Source organism: Rhinopithecus roxellana, chromosome 3 (genome assembly GCF_007565055.1).
Source record: "Rhinopithecus roxellana isolate Shanxi Qingling chromosome 3, ASM756505v1, whole genome shotgun sequence".
Lineage (NCBI taxonomy): Eukaryota > Metazoa > Chordata > Mammalia > Primates > Cercopithecidae > Rhinopithecus > Rhinopithecus roxellana.
This window is the reverse complement of record NC_044551.1, coordinates 70,560,857-70,570,764: the sequence shown is the minus strand read 5'-3', so window position 1 is coordinate 70,570,764 and position 9,908 is coordinate 70,560,857.

Here is a 9,908-nt window from a genome sequence, read left to right as displayed (position 1 = left end):
CCTTATGGTGTGCCTACACTGTGCCAGGCACTGTTCCTGGTACCAGGGCTCTAATGGTGACCAAAGCAAAAACCTCTGCCCTCCTGGAGTTATTTTATTTGGAGAGAGACAGACAACATTCAAAAAAGTAAACTATGTACCAATCCATGTGTTGAGAAATGCTAAAAGAATACAAACAGGATCCTATAATATAGACACTAACAGGAGAGGTTGCTTTAATTAGAAATGACGTTAAGACTGAAGTTAAGAAACTGTGCCAACAGATCAGGAGCGTCCCAGGCAGAGGATGCAGCTTGTGTGAAACTGAGTCACGTCAGGCGACCTTGCATGGTGCTCTATGGCTCTTCTGCATAGCTCCAGCCCGGGCTGCCCCATGGACGGCATTTGTGCCGCACTAGCCTTTGCCTGAAATGCCCCCTCTTCCCAATGCACGCCATCCCTGTGTGGAGACTTAGTGGACTCACGGGTACAACTTGTGGGTTCAGATATTCAGAGTCCTTCTGCCAGAACTGGCTGGAAGAGGCTCCAGGGCGGTGCTGAGGCCAGCTGCATTTCCTCCAAGCCAAAATTCCAGTCCAAAGTCAGTGACTTGGAGTGGGAACGCATGATGGTAAAACTCCTGCTTACCTCCTCTCTCTTTTTAGAGCTATTTTCCCAAAGTGTGTCCAGGATTACTTACACAGTGAGATGCTCCTCAAATTAAAAAAAAAAAAAAAAAAAAAAAGGGAGGAGGACATGATGGTTCTCTGATCAAATAACTTTGGAAAATATTGAGTTAAATAGCATCAACCCATGCTTTAAAGTTTAATATATTATTGTAGAGCTTATCAGAGTCTTTATTGGGCCAATGTGTTTCACAGTCCGGGGGCGAGGGGGTGTCATGTGCAGAATTCCCCATGTAGACGTGACCATGGGTTCGTTGTTTTGTCTTCTTTCTCATCACACCTGGTGACCACCATGGAAACTATTTTGGGCCATTTTGCCTGTTCCTGTGAGCTTCATGGTGAGTCAGGAGCTGGACTAGAGATTAATAAGAGGCAGAAACTACTGAGCAGCTCCCTACTGGGAGGGCAACCCTCCCCAAACACACACACACACACACACACACACACACACACACACACACACACGGTATTTGGACCCTGGTTTCTTGCTCAGCATGAATAACAAAACAATTAACCAGTGGTCAACTTTAGCAACTTCCTTCAACCAAGAAAAGGAGAATGTGCTGAGAGCTGGGAAGTCCCCAGCAACCTGGGGGCACCTGCACCGTGTTCCCCTGTTCTTCTTGGGCTGGTGCTTTGCTGGTCTGCAACCTTGAGTGCATGTCACCTCTTACTGCGATCCCCAGAGGGAAGGCCACACTTGCTGGCCTCCAGCTCTGAAATCCGCGATGCAGAGAAAGGTGGAAGAGCACTGGGTGAGGAGCCTGGATACTGGTCCCGACTGCCTTATGTGGCTTGTGCCCACGAGATCATCTCAGGCCAGCTTTCTGCTGTGTTAAGGAGGCGCTCTGAGGGACCATGAGTGTGGAGTGAAGTAGGTTAAAGTGAACTTTTAAAATATCAATCCACTCCCGAGATAGAGGTGGAAAATCAGAATTTCCTGAACCTAAGTCTCAAAAAACAAAGATCTTCCCTTCGAACACAAGATCCTACTTGGGTCACGGCCGATGTACTATCAGACACCCGAATCCTTGGGAGGTGGACACCTGTCACCTCCACTCATAGTCCACCCAAGGAGGGGGCATGGGTTTCAGCTGAGGGTCTCTGGCTTTTTTCCATCAGGTAATGAAATGTCTGAGCCCCAAGGGACTTCTTTGGACACACATTTGTTAACAGAAGCGCTGCTAGAATCCCAGGCAATAGTTAACCCATCTTTAGTCTCGGCCTCACAACATCCTGAATGAAATTAAAACCAAATGCTGCCAAGTCATCCCTGAAAATAGACAGTTGGGGAAACGAAGGGCAAGCACACATTTACTCATGTAAGACAAGGAATACACTGCCACGTCCCTAGCCACGGCAGCTGAGTGGGATGAAGATAGGACTGCAGATGCGGGGAGGAGTCCGTGATACCCCAAAAGCAAGACGTGCAGGGAGAGGTGTGGAGAGAGCACTAGAATGCCTCAGAGAGAGCCGCAGGTGGGATGAAGAGCCGGAGGGAAAATGAATCAGAAACAGCTACAGATTAGTGTTGCCTGAGAAAATACAGGACACCTAGTTAAATCTGAATTTCAGATAAGCAGGCACAATTTCTTAGTACAAGCATGTTTCATGCAACATGTGGGACATGCGACATGTGGAACATACTCATGTTTGTTGTAACAAATAATACATATCTGTAATTTGTCTGAAGTTCAAATGTCAGTGGGCATGCTGTATTTTAATTTGCTAAATTTGGCGAAAGTTACATTGGAGCTGGACCCTGCATATATGTAGGAATCTGTCACGTCGGTCAGGTCAACACAGGCTGGGATGGATGGTAGACAGACATTCCAAGCAGGAGGAACCGTGCAACCCAAAGTGTCAAAAGGGCAGGGTGGTGGGCTCAGAGTGGAATAAGCTATTAGACACAGCAAACGCAGTGCCTAGGGACCCAAACACGTTTTAAACATTTTTTAAATCAAAAGAAAAATAAATATAACAATAATGCATATATAATAACCCAGTTTAGATTGTACTCGCCTATAGCAATGCAGTTGTGTATTTTAATGGAGAAGGGCCCACAGAGACAAAAATGCCCAGAGCCCATGAAGAGTCACCATGCAGCCCTGCGTGCACTGCTAACAGCAAATTTTCTGTGTCCTCTGCTTCCAGTTTCCTTCTAGTTTTCTCTTTTTCATGAATTATTAAAGCCAACCTTGTCCTTAAAAAAAAAAACCAGCACTTTGGGAGGCTGAGGCAGATGGATCACCTGAGGTCAGGAGTTCAAGACCAGCCTGGCCAACATGGTGAAACCTCGTCTCTACTAAAAATACAAATATTAGCCAGGCATAGTGGCGCACGCCTGTAGTCCCAGCCACTCGCCGGGCTGAGGCACAAGAATCGCTTGAACCCAGGAGGCGGAGGTTGCAGTGAGCCTAGATCGTGCCACCGCCCTCCAGCCTGGGCGACAGAGCAAGATGGAAAAACAACCCTTCTTTCCATTCTTCAAGTTAGATTGTTTTCTCAAGATATTTGCATTTACTTCCTACTTAGCGAAGCATAAACTTAAGGCCATGCCATTGATAGTCCAAGGCTCATTCATGATTTCTGAGAAGTGACAATAAGAATCAGTGGCCCAAGGGCATGACAACAGAGGGAAGAGTAGGTCAGATGGAAGGTGGACGGGATGGGCAGACCATGAGAGGGGTAGAGAGAAGACTTCAGCCTCCAGGAAACCAGAGAACCATAGAGCTGAGCAATGGCGAAGAAGGATGAGGTTTCAGAACATGTGGAATCGATTGTTTTAACTTGGGAAACTCTTCAAAGTGATACATGTAGGGGATTTTAACCCACTCCCTGCTCGCCTGCTCCAGGCCTGGGTCTCATTCATTCAATTAATTATTGAGCAGCTATCTCCTGCCAGGGGAGGATGTAAGATACAGAGACAATGCTGCAAGGGGCTTCCAGATTAGAGGGACAGAAATGGAGCATGAGAACGTGGGGGAGAGGCAGCAATGAAGGGTGTCATGGAGCTCCCTGGAGGGACAGAGAATCCTGCTGAGCCTGGGGAGCAGGGGAGGAGAGTGGGGTGGTCTGGGAGGGGTGATGCTATCAGGGACCACCTCCTGGAAGTGGCTGCCAATTAAAGGATGAGTAGGAATTGCCCAGAGAGGGCATGAGGGAGGGGAGGGCATTCCAGGCTGAAGGGACACCGAGAGCTCAGCCATGACACCGAGACACAGCCTGGGGTGCTATTGGCTTGGGAAGCTGGAGATGGGGAGAGGACAGAGCTCTGGATCGCAGAGGGGCTAAGCTTCACTGGGCTTAGCGAAGCCAGAATGAGAGAGGAGAGAGGCCTCTCGTGGGGAAAGGCAGCCGTGAGGTGGGGGAGCAGGGAGCTCTGCTCTGCCAGGCTCCAGGCTCCTTGGGAAAAGGATCACTTTGGATCTTCACACCCACCCCTCCCTTTCAGACCCACTGCCTCTGCAGCCCCTCTTGAGCCCACACTTTCAAGGCCTTGTCTGCACTGATCTCATTCTCCCACAGACTCACCTCCTGGGAACATTTGCCTCCCACAGGAGACTCAGTAGGACTGCAAGGCTTCCAGACCAGCATTTCCCAAGCTGCCCAGTGGAACCCTAGGAAGCATCCATGGAGACTGGGATTCCTTGATCTTAAACAGGCGAGAAATGTTACATACTTCAGTCTCCTCTCATGCAGCAGCAGCAACATCACACATTCCATATGAAGCAAGGATCTGAGAAGGCCTGTGGAGGGAAGCCCCGTTTAATCTTGTCTAACACAACATTTCGCAATTTTATTTGACCAAGGAGCACCTGTTGGCATCTAACAGAAGTGTTCTGCTAGACAAAATCTGGAAAATGCTATTCTAGAGCCAATGGAATGAATCTCTAAGGGAAGAATTATACACATCAGAATTCTTTCTGGCCAGGGGGATCTTCCCAGCCCACCATTTGTGGAAAGGCACACTTGGCAAGAACTACTCAACAAATGGCCACCAAGTTTTCTTTCACACATCTTTTCTTTCACACATCACACATCAGACATGGCCAGTGAGAGTTAAACACAGCCATGTCCACATTTCTTTTTTTTTTTTAAACATTTTTTAATTCTTAATTTTTGTGGATATATAGTAAGTGTATATATGTATAAGGTACATGAGAGTCTTTGATACAGACACACAATGTGTAATAATCACATCATAGGTTATCCATCCCCTCAAGCACTTATCCTTTGTGTTACAAACATTCCAATTATACTATTTCAGTTTTGTTTTTAAATGTACAATTAAATTATTATTGACTATATTCACCCTATTGTGCTATCAAATACTAGGTCTTATTCATTCTTTCTAACTACTTTTCATGCCCATTAACCATCTCCACATCTCTCCCACCATGTTCTCATCTCCCCCTGAGCTTGAGCTGAGATGACCAACCCTCCTCCCTTAGCCTCACTCTCCACCATCCTCTACCCTCACTCCACCTGGCTGACCCTGCCATGGTGCAGTTGTGGTCATCATTAGTGCAGTTCACAATTACAGATCCTGTCTACTTCTGGGCACATAGTAAGATTGTAGGTTTCAGTTCCCTTGTGATTGACTGAGGTCAGTGACTGGCCAAAGAGGATGAGCAGAAGTGACCAGTGAAATGGACATTATGAGACCCTCCAGGGCCTCTTTTCCTCTGAGACAGCAGCTGGCAACATTCAAGATGGCGGCAGTTCTGTCTACTTCAAGTGCTGATGACAAACAGAGCCCCTCTGCCAACCCACAACAGGTGCAGCACAACGTGGTAACTGAGGAATAAACCTTTGTTATTTTGAGCCACTGAGATTTGGCTGTTGGTTGTCACTACAGCCTATATTAGCCTATTCTGACAGGCACAAGCTTCTATTGTGAAGAAGTGCATTATGGGCCATGAAGAGGAGAGCAGTCCCGTAGAGATGTGGAAAAACCCAAACAGAGAGGCCCAAAGCGATGGTGGAGCAGGAAGAAACAAAGTTGAAAAGGCAGCCAAGATCATGTAGAGTCTTTTGGGCCGTGGTAGCAATTTAGGATTTCATTCTGAATCAGACAGGAAGCCGTCAGAAGGTTTTAAGAAAAAGGGAGACAGGATCTGAGTGTGTTTTTAAAGGATTATTCTAGCTGCTTTGTTGAGGACAGACTGTACAGGGGCAAAAGCAGAAGCATGGAGACCAGCTAGGAGGCCCAAGTAAGAATCCACGTGGGTGATAATGGTAACTTGGACTGGGGTGTAGCGATGGCAGTGCTGACATGATGTGGCCAAAGATCAGGCATGAGGAGGACAGGAGAGAAGAAGAGAGAAGGCATCATCAGAACAGCACCAAGGCTGACGCCAGTGCAGTGACATCTCTACAAGGTGAAGTAGGGAGGGCTGGTGTCTCATCCTGGACGTTTTCTGCTGGGAAGGTAAGAAAACAGACGCTCTCTCCTGACATCCTAAGTCAGGGTAAGGCAGGAGCCAGTGCAGGGCAAGGATCTGAGGGAGCCTGCCAGCCCGAGGTCTGGAATGCCATTTAAAGTGCATGCCCGGTGCATTGGCTCACATTCCAGGATGAATCTGCCACCACTCCCTCTGACAATGTTTAGCATGAAATAAAAAGTATGGCTTTCAAATGATACCACGAGGAAGATTCTTGAGCAAATATGGCCAAAGTTTCTCTGCAGAATGTTCTTGGAGGCTGGGATTCCATCCACCTCCAGCCTTCTTTTTCCATCCAGTCCTTCCCAGTCCTGCAGTAAGGTTTGATCAGACCACGGCATTGGCCTCCTCACAGAGTTACCTGATCTAGCTGCCAATCAAATCACTCAGACTGCCAATCAGAACCTTCACAATCTGCTCCAAACAAAACTTTTCTCTAGTTCTTGTTTGGTTTTTGTCCCTGAAATCTTCCTTTTACACCTAAACTCAACCCTTCAGTCACTATGAATGTCCTACAGAATTTCAGAATACATGTTGAGCTTGTAATTTCTCACTGTTATACCCTTGCCCCAGGCATTTCCTCTGCTGGAAATACTGTCGCTCATATCTTCAGTGCTCCAAATACTCCCGTGGTGGTATTTATCACTCACTTAACTGTGATTCTATAGCTAAAGTGCTTTATGTGTGGGTCAGACTGATGACACGAGAACTTTTTCTTGTAGATTTTTTTTTAGATGTATAAATAAGTTATGCACTGATCTTATGATCTCTGCTAAGTTGAGGGCTCCTTGAGTGCAGGACACCTCTAAATCCTGAAGAGCCCTGGGCACCTGCCTCACAGGTAGCAGATGCTCAAAAAGCATCTGTATTTGTCAGGACTTTGGCTTACAGCAGTAGTCTCCAGACTTTTTGGCACCAGGGACTGGTTTCATGGAAGATGATTTTTCCATGGACCAGTACTGGTCTGTGGCCTGACAGGTGGGGACCCCTGGCTTACAGGTAACAGTAACTCAACTCAAAGTGCCTGAGACAATGAAAGGAAATTGACTGGTTTGTGTAATGGAAAAGTCCTGGGGTGGATCTGGCTTCAGAAAAAGCTAGATACCGATGATCAGTTGATGTTATGAAGAATAGTCACCTCTTCCTCACTGCCACTTTCCTGTTTGCCTCTGTTGTTGGCTTCATTTTCAGACTGTCTTTCCCCACATGGTAGCAAAGAGGTGCAGTGGAAGCTACAGGCTTAGAAACCCACTTTCTAGAAGAATTGAGTTTCTTATTTGACAATTCCAGCAAAAATCTTTTGGGAACTCTGATTGGTCAACTAAAGCCAAATGCCAATTTCTTAACCAATCAATATGGTGTAGGGGATGGATAGTTCTGTCCTAGGCACATGCTCACCTCTGGTGCCAACAGGTGGAATGACCTCACCCAAACTGCATGGACTAAGAACATGAAAGGTGAGATACTGAAAAGGAAATGTGGGTGCTGTGACCTAAAGAAGGGATGAGGGATGCCAGGCAAGCAAGAACAACAGATGTCCCTAACAGAGTCCTTTTTCTGTGATGGCACACTACAGAAAAACAAATTGGCACCTCTTGTTACAGGTCGACCTTTACAACCATCTGCTCAAAGAAATTAATGTTCCCATTTTGGCCACCTTGTTTGGCCATAACAGCAAGTTCATATAACAATTCAAACAGAGCAGTAGGGAGTAGGTAGCATGGTTGGGCATAATTGGAAGAAATATGAATATTGGCACCTCAGTTTTATTTTACAAAGGAAAGCAGCATTGGATGAATGGGTGGATGGATGTCTGGATGGGTGATTGGAGAGATGGATGAATGAAGCAGTGTTCTATTTATTTAATTGTGCCATTATATTTAGATTAAAATCGTGTTACAGTGGACTGCATTATAAAGACAGTTCAAAGAAGGCTCAATTAATAGGAAATCCTACTGTAGCGGCTTAATGAGGGTTTACTTTTTCACATAATTAAACATTTACTAACATATACCTGGTATATGTCACAGAAATAATTTTTGCAGGTAGATCTGCCACTATGTGTTAAAATTAGTGGGTAAATGTTTGAGGAGAAGAGGATATTTGCATAATCTCAAAATAGCTCCCCTAAGATACTTATTAATCACAAAGGTAAAATCATAACTTTACTGTGGAGAAACCCAACAGGCACCACCTTAACCAAGTGATCATTGCTAAGATCACCAGTAATAAAATATGTTGATATCATGTTCCCTGATATAATGATGCACTGAGAAGGGCACAACATCACTCCTGTGTTATTTTTACCCAAAATGCAAAACCTCAAACTAGCCTTGAGAAAATATCAGACAAACTCAAATTAAGAGACATTCTGCAAAATAACTGACCAGTACTGAAGTATATGTGAGACAAGACAAGACAAAAGAAATGTTCCTAGATTGGGGGAAACTACAGAAACACGACAATTAAATCAATGTGGGATCTTGGATTGGATCCCAGAGGAGGAAAATAACATGTCTTAATTCTTGGGCTACTCTAGCAAAATACAGTAGGTGACTTATAAACAACAAAAATGTATTTCTCACAGTTCTGGAGGTTGGGAAGTCTAAGGTCATGGCATTGGAAGATTCAGTGTCCAGTGAGGACCCACTTTTTGGTTCACAGAATAGAATGGTGCCTTTTCACTGTGTCCTCCCTTAGTGGAAGGGGCAAGGCAGCTCCCTGGGGTCTCTTTTATAAGGGCACTAATCCCATTCATGAGGACTCTACCCTCATGATCTAACCACCTCCCAAAGGGCTCCCTCCTAATACCATCAATTTGGGGGCTAGGATTTTAACATATGAATTTGGGAGGACACAAACATTCAGACCATAGCAAACATTAGTGGAAAAATGGTGAAATCTCTCTCTCTCTCTTTTTTTTAAATTTGAGATGGAGTCTTGCTGTGTAGCCCAGGCTGGAGTGCAGTGGCACAATCTCTGCTCACTGCAACCTCCACCTCCCAGATTCAAGTGATTCTCCTGGCTCAGCCTCCTGAGTAGCTGGAATTACAAGTGCCCACCACGCTGCCCAGCTAATTTTTTGTATTTTTACTAGAGACAGGGTTTCACCATTTTGGCCAGGCTGGTCTCAAACTCCTGTCCTCAAGTGATCCACCTACCTCAGCTCCCAAAGTGCTAGGATTATAGGTGGGAGTTTTGGCCACTGTGCCTGGCCAAAAATGGTAAAATTGTAATTAAGTCTGCAGTTTAGTTAATAGCATTGATCCAAAGTTAATTTCCTGGTTGTATTCATTGTACCATCATTATGAAAGATATTAACAGAGGAAGCTGTGTGAAAGGTATATGGAAACTCTTCTCTTTTTGATTTTACAACTTTTCTGTCAGTCTAAAATTATTTCAAAATTAAAACTTAAAAAATAAAACCATTGTGTAGGTCCTTAGATAGTTATGAACCATTGTATTGCCACCACAAATCAAAGGTTCCTAGGATTTAGTGCCTAGATAGGTGCAGACAAATGTTTTTGGAATTTAGAGGAAGGAGGGAGCTGTGCATCCTTGGTAACTTTGATGTCTCTGGGAAGAACTTCAGGCCAAATGATGTGGCTACAGCTAGAACTTCAGCTAGTCCCCTCCTCCATAGGGGATCCCAACTGAGCAAAGATACAGAAATGTGAATGACTGATCATGGCACGTTCTAAAAGCTGTCCAAACTTCTTTCCCAGTCAGTAAGAAGGACTCTGGGCTCTGACCTGGTCTAGAATTCTGGAATTTCAGGCTTTGTGTGGAAGTAGAA